A 13,238-nucleotide genomic window follows, 5' to 3' on the forward strand; every position below is an offset into this window, starting at 1 on the left:
TCGTTGCAACGGAATCTTCTCACGAAATTCCAGTCAACAACTTTCTACTCCGAATGCGAAAATATTTTGTTGACACCGACCTACATAGGGAGAAACCATCACCACGATAAAATAAGGGAAATCAGAGCTCGTACGGAAAGATGTAGGTGTTTATTCTTTCCGCGCTATACGAGGTTGGAATAATAGAGAATTGTTAAGGTGGTTCGATGAACCCTCTGCCAGGCACTTAAATGTGATTTGTAGAGTATCCATGTAGATGCAGATGTAGATGTACGATGTTGCTGAGACTCTAATAAAGAATGTCGGAGATTTTCACCTCCCAAGAGCTAATTGTGAAAGACAATAAATAGTGTATGCGCTCATTGAAGCTACTGTTGTACCAAACAGACTCTACATAACATCGCGGGCAATAAAAAAACCTCGTCATATCTAAGTAAACCGTGTTGTTACATACATCATTGCCTGATTTTGTATGATTTTGAGAGATTGGACACAAATATGTACTGTAAGAAGTAAGTACAGTTAGCACGAAGTTTCGATTTCGTTGTGTTATTGAATGAAATACAAAAATACACGCTTCATTTTATAAGAGGTTGTGTTTGCAACGCAGAGACATCGTCATGGCATACCAGTTTTATTTTTACGCTTACTGTGTTCCGGAAGCTAATGTGTTACGCAGTTGCAAGTAATATAATACATCGTAACAGTTCTCCATACTTGTTGCCGTTTTAAATTATTACGCAAGTTCGGTTACATGAATCGGAAACGGCAGCTCACTGGTGGTAGAAGTTACGGATGTTTGGGTGGAACGCAGGTCGTTTCCATTACGAATACATTGCGTAAGTTTGGCCAGTATTCTTGTCGAGCCATTAACCTCATAACAGGAACTGCATTACCCTTAAGAATACATTACATCGCAAGTGAAAATGAAAAACTAAACCACAAGTTGTAAGAAACAGTATTTTCTGACGATGACGATGTTTGGTTTGTGGGGCGCTCAACTACATGGTCATCAGCGTCCGTACAAAGTCCTAATTTTGACACAGTCCAATCTTATACACAGTCCAATCTAGCCACTCTCACGAATGATGATGATGAAATGATGAGGACAACACAGATACCCCGTCCCCGGGCAGAGAAAATACCCAGCCCGGCCGGGAATCGAACCCGGGACCCCGTGATCCAGAGGCAGCAACGCTATATATTTTCTGACGATTTCTTTTCGTGAAATGAATAAAAATTAAAATTTAAGTTAAATGAACATTGCTCTATTTTTCTTCAAATAAATGTTGTACCTAATAAGGATGAACGTGTTCCTGTTTCGGTAAATAACTTCGGAAACTGTAAGATAGCGGAACCTTGGAATTGTGATGCAATGCAGTTTTGTTTTCTAGGAATGCTCATTAGCGCTGTTCATAATGTTGTTCTGCCTCTCGCTGAATATGGTTACAGTCTTCTTTCAACATTAAAGGGCTAAGAAACTGTGATAATTTTCAGTCAATGATAAAATAATTAACGACTGAGGCACGAGCACAAGTTGAAAATCGCCACGACGTTCGCGTCTTCATTTCATACGAACCACATCGGCATTCACCTTATGTTGTTTCAGAGAAACAAAGGAAAAACCTAAATCTAGGTAGGCAGACGGGAATCTGAAGTTCGCTCCTACAGAATAGTATCTCGGCACTTTAACTAATGGTCCACCTTCCTCGGCGACGGTGGTTTGAGCCAAGACCGCGTGCACTTCGGAGACCGTTGATCGCTAATCTGCCGAAGACAATTAGGCCAGTTCCTGAAATATTATATGAAAAAATGAAACTGTTATCTGTACTATATACTTGGAAATGTAGGATGTTCCATTCAAGCCACGAAAAATTTAGAAATCATCTCAATATAAATTATAATCCTCTGGATAAACCGTATTCACTTTCATTGGGCCTGTACTTCACACTGGACGCAAGCTTCCGGTTCAGACAAAAGGTGCCTTTCATTTTGCGAGACTTCTCTGGTGCCTTAACTGGCGCTTATTTGCTGTGAAGGATATTTTCTTACCTATTTATTTAGATTCCAGCAAGTGACTGTTTGATTCACTTGCATAGAGTCCAGCATTGTACATAGCCAATTATTGCCTCTAGATCTTTGTATTTTCTAATTCACAAGCCTTAATACTTATTGATTGCTTAGTTACTCTTATTTAGTCCTGCTAGTGTGAGGAGATGAGCATCGCTTGTAGTCTGATATAGGCATTAGTTTTAGTTACGCATTAGTTTTAGTTTCTTCCGGTTTTTCTTCACAGACGGTATAGATTTTTGCATCGTCGGGTTTCGTTTTCTGGTCAATGACACTGTACATGAATGAAGAGCGTTCTTAGTGCCAAATCTCACATTTTCCAGAATAACCAAGATACAATATTTCTCTTTTTGCGGGACAGCCTATTTGTATCCAAAAAACTGAAGAGGTATTTTGATAGCACAAAATTACGCTGCTCACTTCGTCACTGCAAAAAATAATCTGACAAACTGGCAAATATATAATTTATTAAGATCGTTCTACGTGCCATACCAGGGTACGTTAATGAATTCTAATTACGGTGATTAATTCTAGTGCCAGTAAGAAAGTGTTTGTTTCAAGTGCATTGGCATCGAGCCCCACGTTCTGTCTGAGGTAAGACAAGTACAGAAATACAGTAGTAATGTTTCAAGTAATAGAACTGCAGTCAAAAAAAGTCGTTTATCATCTATTTTAAATTTTTTACAGGAGAATAACAAAATTGAATTTAAGGAAAAGATTCTCTCAGTATTGACTTCAGTTTCTTACACAACTCCATCTTTGGTCTCAGATGTTGTAAAGTTTACTGTAAAACTCCATGTGTAGTTGATGAAAAATGACAACACAGTCAACAGGTCTTTCTGTTTTGCAACTGATAAACATGGCTGGTCTTTCAGATGAAGTACGGCATGACTTGCGTCAGCCATGACCTTTCCAGTTTTCTATAAATTGATAGTTTTCCATTCTTCTATTTCAAAGTAAGAATTTTTAGGTGTTTGATATGGATGAGTTTCAGAAACTTTGATCACACAACATTTGGAGACCTTACATTCCTTCAATGACAACAACGTTTCAGTACCATCTTTAAAATCAAAGAAGTCAGTTGTATGCACTGGAATTACACGGAGTAGGTTCATAGCATCAGTGACTGAACAATCTTCTGTAAACATTCTGAAGCAAAGGCACTGCTTGTCCTTCTTCGTTTCTCTGTACTTGCAAAATATCTGACGCAGTTCAAAAATCTGTACCCCTTCACTAAAAACTTGTGTAATGTCTTAAGACCATCACAGACCAAATGTAGGAGGCCTTGACTCATGGTACTTTGAGTTACAGAGCGAAGCGCTGCTTGATACAAAGACCACGCGCCATCAACTAATGAATGTCACAACGGCATTTTAATAATTTTTACTTTTGGACCGTCTCACTGCAACTGAATGAAACACAATTTTCGCACCATACGTGTTTCGCCTTCATTCTTTGCAAGGCATCTTCAGTGGCCTGGAGTATGTTTATATCTTTACTGTTTAGTTTACGTTTTGGGACCATGTATATATAGGTTATAAACAATTCTGGTGGTTGGTTTTTCTATGGCGTAGTAAGATTTTAGATTCTACTTTCAGGTTCCTCGAATGATGTTCTACCTGTTGTGTCTTTTTTTTTTTTGGTGCTGTTCTTCTTCTTATAATTGCCATTTGGGTTTTTATTTTACAAAGTTCACAGCATTAGGAATTGAACACTTGTTTTATACATGTATGATCTATTTGTTCTAATGTGGCTGCATGTGCAATAGTGATGATTATTATGTCATCGTTGTTATCATTCATTTTATTAAATGTAGTAGGGAGTCTGTACTGAACCATGCTTGCTCATTTACGCATGTTTCTTTTCCACAAAGGATTTCTGGATGTGGAAGTTTACTTGCATTTGCATGAGTTATTTGTCATGGTTGTTGATTATTTTCATTTCTTGTTCCTTGTTTGTGGGAGGGTGCTTATAGTGTTTTAGGTGCTCTGCAAATGTGGAATGGCTTGTTTCATACGTCTGGCAGATGATGTGTTCTTTGTATCGCGTTTTAAAATCCCTACACGTCATGGCTAGGTATATGGCATCACAACTTTGACATTCAAGTTTATGTATACCTGAGCCTTGAATTTAGCCCCCTCAGGTTGTTGGTTAGCTTACGTTTGATTGGAGCGTTTGCTCAGTTTTATATGCTATTTGGAAGCTCTGTTTCTTTAATATGTTTTCACTCTGTGCGTTAATTTATACGTGTAACTCATAGTGTACCATCTGCTTCTTTTCTGTGTGATGTTGTCATTGTGTGTGTATGTTGAATGTGTTTATGAGTTTTCAGCTGTAGTTAGAGTGTCAAAAAAATGGTTCAAATGGCTCTGAGCACTATGGGACTTAACATCTGTAGTCATCAGTCCCCTAGAACTTAGAACTACTTAAACCTAACTAACCTAAGGACATCACACACATCCATGCCCGAGGCAGGATTCGAACCTGCGACCGTAGCGGTCACGCGGTTCAAGACTGAAGCGCCTAGAACAGCACGACCACACCGGCCGGCTAGAGTGTCCAAAAGTAAAAATTATCAACATACCGTAATATTACACTCGACTGAGGACGACTGGACTACAAAACTTGAAGAACAAACTGCATGTTTTTCCATGATTTATCATTTATAACTAGTCGAGGGACATAGAACATAGTATCGATAACACTACAGCACTGAAAAGGTTTTTGCGTGGAAAAATTCCGCTTGGAACGTTTGACATTTCCACTCTTCAAAGGTTTCAATGGGTAACATTTACATAAATTCTGTTTTAGAACTAATTATATGCTCTTTACGTAAAACTCTTGAAAATTTGTAGTCTTACAGTATCCGGACACTGAAATGTCAGTAAGTACACAAATGAGAGGAAGTATTACAAATTCTAGATGTTGATTACATTTTTAAGTCAGTGCCTACAACTACAACACAAATCGGAATACTGAGATTGTTCTAATGAATTCTTCAGACTATTACATCCAAATAAGGAGCACTAAATTACGTTAATTTTATAGTCCATTGGTTTATGGCTATTTACAGTTTAAACGTTTGATGCTTCAGGTTTATCACCTCTATAAGGTATTTATGTAGGATTATAGGTTTAGCTCATAACTGAAGCTACGAAACGATAAATAAAACCCATACATAGGCACCAAAGCTGTTTATTTGATCCTTTACGTATTCGCAAGGACTGTTATACCCTCAGGTGGACCATCGTGTTACAGAATTTCGGTGTAACAAGTGTTGCGTAAGGTTACAATAATACTACAGTGAATACTTATGTTCCAGACAAAGTGGTTTTCACAATATACGTACAAATACGTTTTATCAGATACTGTCGTATTTCATACGTCGATACAGACAAAAACTTTATTTGTGAATTATATTGACAGATGTTTCGTTGTTCTAAGAAGTCGCTGCTACAAATAGTTTACGATACATATAATACTACATTACTAAATATTTGAAAGTGTATTCGCGAAACGTACAAGAAAGTTACCATTTAATCAATCTTGGCGATTGTTTGATATATATAATGCACATGTATATTTTCAATTGTTCCAACTGGCACATTACAGCTCGCTGCAACTGGTAGAATACTTGACATTCATATTGAAAGAGTCAGAATGGCCGTGTAGAAGGCTGCAATGATTTTGGCACTTGTTTAGTAATGCGGCGCGCGCACGCCCTAACTCTGCCGTGACGTGAGGGTGCGCACGTGACCCTCAGCACTCTTGTAGAGACCTCAGTTCATTCCGTACGCAATGGCGTTATCGTCGCTTCAGCGGTTTACATTTTGTAGCCTCTGGCCCATTCTTTTTAATACACCTTGTGCTGAGTGAAAACGTCAGCTCTATTGAAACAGGAACATAGAATTTCTTACGACGTTGTTTGCTACGTGGGGGGAAAAATGTAATGGATAAGTTGACAGGTTCGATCTACTTTCTTATAAATATTCTCTGTGTGTTTGTATGTATACATTTTCGCTAGCAAATAAATGTCGATATTCGGAAATGCTGTTGAACTTATCAACAGTTTACTATACTACACAACTGGCGATTAAGGATAAATGCAGATAAAAACGGGTATTCATTGGACAAATATATTATACTAGAACTGACATGTGATTACATTTTCTCGCAATTTGGGTGCACAGATCCTGAGAAATCACTACCCAGAACAACCACCTCTGGCCGTAATAACAGCCTTGATACGCCTGGGCTTTGAGTCAAACAGAGCTTGAATGGTGTGTACAGGTACAGCTGCCCATGCAGCTTCAACACGATACCACAGTTCATTAACAGTAGTGACTGGCGTATTGTGACGAGCCAGTTGCTCGGCCACCATTGACCAGACTTTTCAATTGGTGAGAGATGTGGAGAATATGATGGTCAGGGCAGCAATCGAACATTTTCCGTATCCAGAAAGGCCCGTATAGGACTTGCAACATGCGGTCGTGCATTATCCTGCTGAAATGTAGGGTTTCGCAGGGATCGAATGAAGGGTAGAGCCACGGGTCGTAACACATCTGGAATGTAACTTCCACTGTTCAAAATGCCGTCAATGCGAACAAGAGGTGACCGAGACGTGTAACCAATGGCACCCCATACCATCACGCCGGGTGATACGCCAGTATGGCGATGACAAATACACACTTCCAATGTGCGTTCACCGCGATGTCGCCAAACACGGGAGCGACCATCATGATGCTGTAAACAGAACCTGGATTCATCCGAAAAAATGACGTTTGGCCATTCGTGCACCCAGGTTCGTCGTTGAGTACACCATCGTAGGCGCTCCTGTCTGTAACGCAGCGTCAAGGGTAACCGCAGCCATGGTCTCCGAGCTGATAGTCCATGCTGTTGCAAACGTCATCGAACTGTTCGTGGATATGGTTGTTTACTTGCAAACATGCCCATCTTTTGACTCAGGGATCGAGACGTGGCTGCACGATCCGTTACAACCATGCGGACAAGATACCTGTCATCTCGACTGCTAGTGATACGTGGTCGTTGGGATCCAGCACGGCGTTCCGTATTACCCTCCTGAACCCACCGATTCCATATTCTGCTAATAGTCATTGGATCTCGACCAACGGGAGCAGCAATGTCGCGATACGATAAACCGCAATCGCGATAGGCTACAATCCGACCTTTATCAAAGTCGGAAACGCATTTCTCCTCCTTACACGAGGCATCACAACAACTTTTCAACAGGCAACGCCGGTCAACTGCTGTTTGTGTATGAGAAATCGGTTGGAAACTTTCCTCATGTCAGCACGTTGTAGGTGTTGCCACCGGCGCCAACCTTGTGTGAATGCTCTGAAAAGGTAATCATTTGCATATCACAGCGTCTTCTTCCTGTCGGTTAAATTTCGCATCTGTAGCACGTCATATTCGTGGTGTAGCAATTTTAATGGCCAGTTGTGTAAATTGATCGTGAAGGTTTGTTATGAAGTTTTCTTCGATCGTTAATAAAGTTTATCGTTGTTATTCCGTAATACCGATATTAAGAGTTTGTGTATTACGGTAGGTATCTCAAAATCTTGCTTTCAGTGTTCAGTTCTAGACTAAGCGAACTGTCATGGTGTAGACTTTCCATCTAGTGTGAGCACATCACCACTTAATGGTGGCGTCCCCTGAGGTTCCGTTCCGTTGAAGAGGAGTGTGAATCCGTTTTTGGGGCCCTAATGGTCGATCAACCACTCTCCGCTTCTACAACTGTGTAAAATATACAAGTACGCTGACTAACCGAAGGATGTGCTAACCCAAGTTCGTGTGTTTAATAGGTTATACTTTGCGCTGGAGAAAGGCTACTCAGCCGAATCTAGAGAGCAGTGAACAATAACATAAACGATGGGTTCATGCTAGCAGTCCATATTATTAAAACGCTGTTCTGGGACCCAGCATCACTTGCAGTGCAGCAGCAACAAAAATGCTGTTTTCAATATTTTGCGTATTTATTAACCGAATTTAAAAATTTGAAATACTGTCGTAGTCTACTCATTAATAGGTATAATCTCTTGTTAAAAATTTAAACCGGTAAGACAAGTATTACATTTAGAAAATGTGTAGTTGTGTTCTGGCAGCTAAACTGAATGCGCTCAAATCCCCGAACTTAATTCATCCAGTGTTTGAGAATTAGCTCATTTAGCGACTTCCAACAAACTTTAGACGTAATTTCAATTCCTTAGGATACTTTTTGTTGCTAAAACGCTGCACAAAATGGTGAAGGAAACAAGTTTATCGCCTACTACATTTTTCGCTTTTCGTGCATTTAAATTTCATCATCATCATGCTTGACGTTTTAATTTATTACTACTGCAAACTCTATTCGCAGCACACTTTACATACAGTATCTACATATATCACTGAATGTACCTGCAAAATTGTATCACTGTACGACACATTGACCAGGAGGCATGACGTCATAAACATTGAGATTCGTGAAAAAACTATCTTTCGCTTAAAATGCAACGCAAATTATCCTGTTTATATTCATCCAGTGTTTCATAACGAGACAGTTAGCGACTCCAAACAAACGTTAAGCATAATTTCAAGTGTTTACTAATTTTTTTTCTCTGTTACATGCTTAAAGGCAAACTTTTAACGAACTAATAAGGCCCTGGGAGTAGACGACATCCCGTTAGAACTACTGATAGCCTTGGGAGAGCTAGCCATGACAAAACTCTTCCGTATGGTGTGTAAGATATGAGACAGGCGAAATACCCTCAGACTTTAGGAAAAATGTCGTAGTTTTAATTCCAAAGAAAGCAGGTACTGGCAGGTGTGACCATTATCGAACTATCAGTTTAATGAGTAGTGGTTTGCAAAATACTAACATGAATTCCCTACAGAATGGAAAAACTGATAGAAGCAGACCTCGGGGAACGTTATTTTGGATTCCGGAGAAATATGGGCACTCACGAGGCAATACTGACCCTACGACGTACCTCAGAAGATGGGGTACGGCAAACCTCTGTTTATAGCATTTGTAGACATAGGGAAAGCTTTTGACAACGTTGACTGAAATATTCTCTTTGAAATTCTAAAGGTAGCAGGGATAAAATACAAGGAGCGAAGGCTGTTTACAACTTGTACGCAACCAGTCGGCAATTACAGGAGTCTAGGGCCATGAAAAGGAAGCAGTGATTGAGAAGGGAGCAAGAGAGTGTTGTTATCTCTCTCCCGATGTTATTCAATCAGTACACTGAGCAAGCAGCAGATGAAATCAAAGAAAAATTTCGAAACGGTATTAAAGTTCAGGCAGAAGAAATAAAAACTTCGAGGTTTGCCGATCACAATGTAATTCTGTCAGAGCAAAGGACTTGGAAGTTCTGTTGAACGAAGTGAACAGTGTCTTGAAAGGAGGATATAATGTGAACATCAACAAAAGCAAAACAACGATAATGGAATGTTGTCGAATTAAATGAAATGATGTTGAAGGAATTAAGTTAGGAAAGAAGACACGTAAAGTACTAGATGAATTTTGCTATTTGGGCAGTAAAGTAACTGATGAAGGCCGAATTGGAGAGTATATAAAACGTAGGCTGAAAGTGGCAAGAAAAATGTCCCTGAAGAAGAGAAAATTGGTAACATCGTACATAGACTTAAGTGTTAGGAAGTCTTTTCCGAAAGTAGTTGTGTGGAGTGTAGCCATGTATGGAAGTGAAACAAGGAAGATGGACAGATTAGTGAAGAAGAGCATAGAAGCTTTCGAAATGAACAGAAGAATGCTGAAGATTAGATGGGTAGATCACATAACTAATGAGGAGGCCCAGAGGCCCTGGATAGAACTGATAAGAAAAGAAATTTGTGGCACAGTCCGACTAGAAAAAGGGATCGGTTGATAGAACACACTGAGAGACATCAAGGGGTCATGAATTAAAAAACAAAAATCAAATGGCTCTAAGCACTGTGGGACTTAACACCTGAGGTCATTAGTCCCCTAGAACTGAGAACTACTTAAACCTAACTAACCTAAGGACATCACACACATCCATGCCCGAGGCAGGATTCGAACCTGCGACCGTAGCGGCAGCGCGATTCCAGACTGAAGCGCCTAGAACCGCTAGGCCACACCGGCTGGCGGTCGTGAATTTCGTGCTGGAGGAAAGTTTGGGGGCTGGGTGGGCCGGGGGGGGGGGGGGGAGGAGAGGAAATCGTAGCGGGAGATCAAGAGGTCAATACAGGGAGCAGATTCAAAATCATGTAAGTTGCAGCATCATGTGTAAGTAGGCTGTTTAGGTTCTTATATTGGTAACGCCACCGTCACGTAGCGCTCTGTATGAAAATCACTGGCTGTGCTGTGTGCAGTCTGTGGCTGGTTGGCATTCTTGCAATATTCGTAGTGTTGGGCAGCTGGATGTGAACAGCGCGTAGCGTTGCGCAGTTGGAGGTGAGCCGCCAGCAGTGGTGGATGTGGGAAGAGAGATGCCAGAAGTTTGAGAGCGGACGATCTGGACGTGTGTACATCAGAGACAGTACATTTGTAAGACTGGATGTCATGAACTGCTATATATATTATGACTTTTGAACACTGTTAAGGTAAATACATTGTTTGTTCTCTATCAAAATCTTTCATTTGCTAACTATGCCTGTAAGTAGTTAGTGCCTTCAGTAGTTTGAATCTTTTGTTTAGCTGGCAGTAGTGGCGCTCTCTGTATTGCAGTAGTTCGAGTAACGAAGATTTTTGTGAGGGAAGTGATTTGTGAAAGGTATAGGTTAATGTTAGTCAGGGCCATTCTTTTGTAGGGATTTTTGAACGTCAGATCGCGTTGCGCTAAAAATATTGTGTGTAAGAGTAGTGTTGATCAGAATAAGTAAAGATAGTAATGTCTGAGTACGTTCAAATGACGTAAGGGGTTAACCAGCATAGTAATTCATATATTTTTCAAAAGGGACTTTTCACATGTAAGATGAAGAATCTGGCGCAGGATAGAGCAGCACGGAAAGCTACATCAACGCAGTCTTCGAATTCTAGACCGTCACAGCAACAACAGCTCATTTCTAAAGTAGTCGGACTTTTGAAGATATTTTATACATGAGAGTTGGATTCTTTAAAGAAAAGGTGAAATTCTGGTAACAGCCTATTCGGCAAATTGTTGTCTTTCACGAAACCTTGACGTTGACATCCCGTTACGTTAGGTTGACAGGCGCCGTTGAATGCCACCATTTGAAGTTGATTGTGGAATGTCTGAACGTTCCGTTTCCTTCCACGTTGTCTAGAGCGAGTCTAGCCGGGGCCCCGCAGCGCCATTAGTTGTCCGCGAGTAACGGAGCGCCGTGTGCTGGGAGGCGTGTCCGCGGCAGTTAGCCGGCTACCGACCCGCAGCACTCCACACCACTCCACCACACTCCCCTGTTCTACAGAGGCGCGGGGGGAGGGGCGACGGCCGGCGGGCAGTCCACAGCTGCCGCTGCTGCCTCTGCTGCTTGGGACTCCCAACCAATGCACGCTGACATTGTGCCTGTTTCATTTTATCCTTAGCTACGCTTGGGCCATTGAAGCTGCAGCACCACGAAGGCGGAATGCACACATTAAACTGGCACGAAGTGTGCCATATGCTTAGATAAGCATACTGATTAGCATTTCACTGCAACCGCACAAAGTATGAGGGCCCTGTACCTCCTGTAATCAAGAACAGATTATCCAGCGGGTTTCTCATTCAGGAACCGCATTTAAATCTTGATCTTTTGTAAGAAGATCGTGTTGTGCCCTATCTAAGGGAAACGTCTATCAGCATGTGACCGATTCCGACAGTGACAAGATAGTGGCCTTTATATACACTAGTTCATCGTTCCGCGGTACTGCTGCACGCGTTGTTCGTGATCCCACGATTGACATGGGAGTGTGGAATCAACGCCACACAGGATCGCAGCGACCACACGTGTCCAGCGCCAGAGAGGAAAGATATGCGGGGGTCAACGAAAGTTCAAAAAAAAAAAAAATGGTTCAAATGGCTCTGAGCACTATGGGACTTAACATCTATGGTCATCAGTCCCCTAGAACTTAGAACTACTTAAACCTAACTAACCAAAGGACAGCACACAACACCCAGCCATCACGAGGGAGAGAAAATCCCTTACCCCGCCGGGAATTGAACCCGGGAACCCGGGCGTGGGAAGCGAGAACGCTACCGCACGACCACGAGATGCGGGCAACGAAAGTTCGCGCTCTCGGACGCCTCAGTGCGGCTCCTTGAATACTGTAGAAAAATGTCTGTGACAATATGGGAAAAATATATCCAAGACTGGCAATTTAGCAAAACAGTAATCACGTGTACTTCAAGTTCTTTGATTCGCTTCCATACATCCGCACTTGCCCAATTAGTCCATCAGATGTTTTTGTGTTAGAATATACGAGTTGGAGAGCTCAATACGCTGTCTGGATATAATTTTTTATTTTAAAATGTTGGGCTTGCGGTATGGTGTCCACTTCTCAATCGTTGTACAACGATTACATTGCGTTTTATACAGAAAAAGCGATTATTTAATAGTAATACCCGAAAGCTCGATCGTTTTATTCCTCTTTTAAATATCTAGTTTGCCTTTAAACTTTATTGTCTTCTAAGCAGTACAGCCCTCCATGCGTTCTAGTCCTTTACGAGTACTGTTTTTCTTTTTCAGTTATTTCCATCCACCCAAAGCGAAAATAAAAGAAAAAAAAAACTCCATCCATCTCCTTCTTAATTTATTCCCGCTTCTTTTATTTTAGACAGCTATCCTGTGATCATGCAAATGACATCGTCACACGCCGAAGTTTATTGTTACACACTACTTCAGCAGCGACATTCGAACCAGTTTATGGTATATTCTCCTCCCATTCGTGCTACCAATTAGTGTCAAATATCATGCTTACCACTTCCATATTCATTGCATTCTTTACGACATTAAGTCAGCAGCAGGTCGAGCAAACCGCTTCACGGGTAACCACCAAGCTCTGTTACGTTTCTTTCTCTATCCCGCCAATAAATGTTTGAGGATGCAGGGAGGTCGCTTTGAGAATCTACTCTGAAGACTATGTATATTTTGTGAAAGACATGCTGTCGTTGCACATTTAAAATACTTGAAATATTAAATCCGGCCTTTTAATGAATGTGTAAGACGCAGACAAATGAAAAGTGAACAGATCG

This window comes from Schistocerca piceifrons, chromosome 1 (genome assembly GCF_021461385.2).
Source record: "Schistocerca piceifrons isolate TAMUIC-IGC-003096 chromosome 1, iqSchPice1.1, whole genome shotgun sequence".
NCBI classification, from domain to species: domain Eukaryota; kingdom Metazoa; phylum Arthropoda; class Insecta; order Orthoptera; family Acrididae; genus Schistocerca; species Schistocerca piceifrons.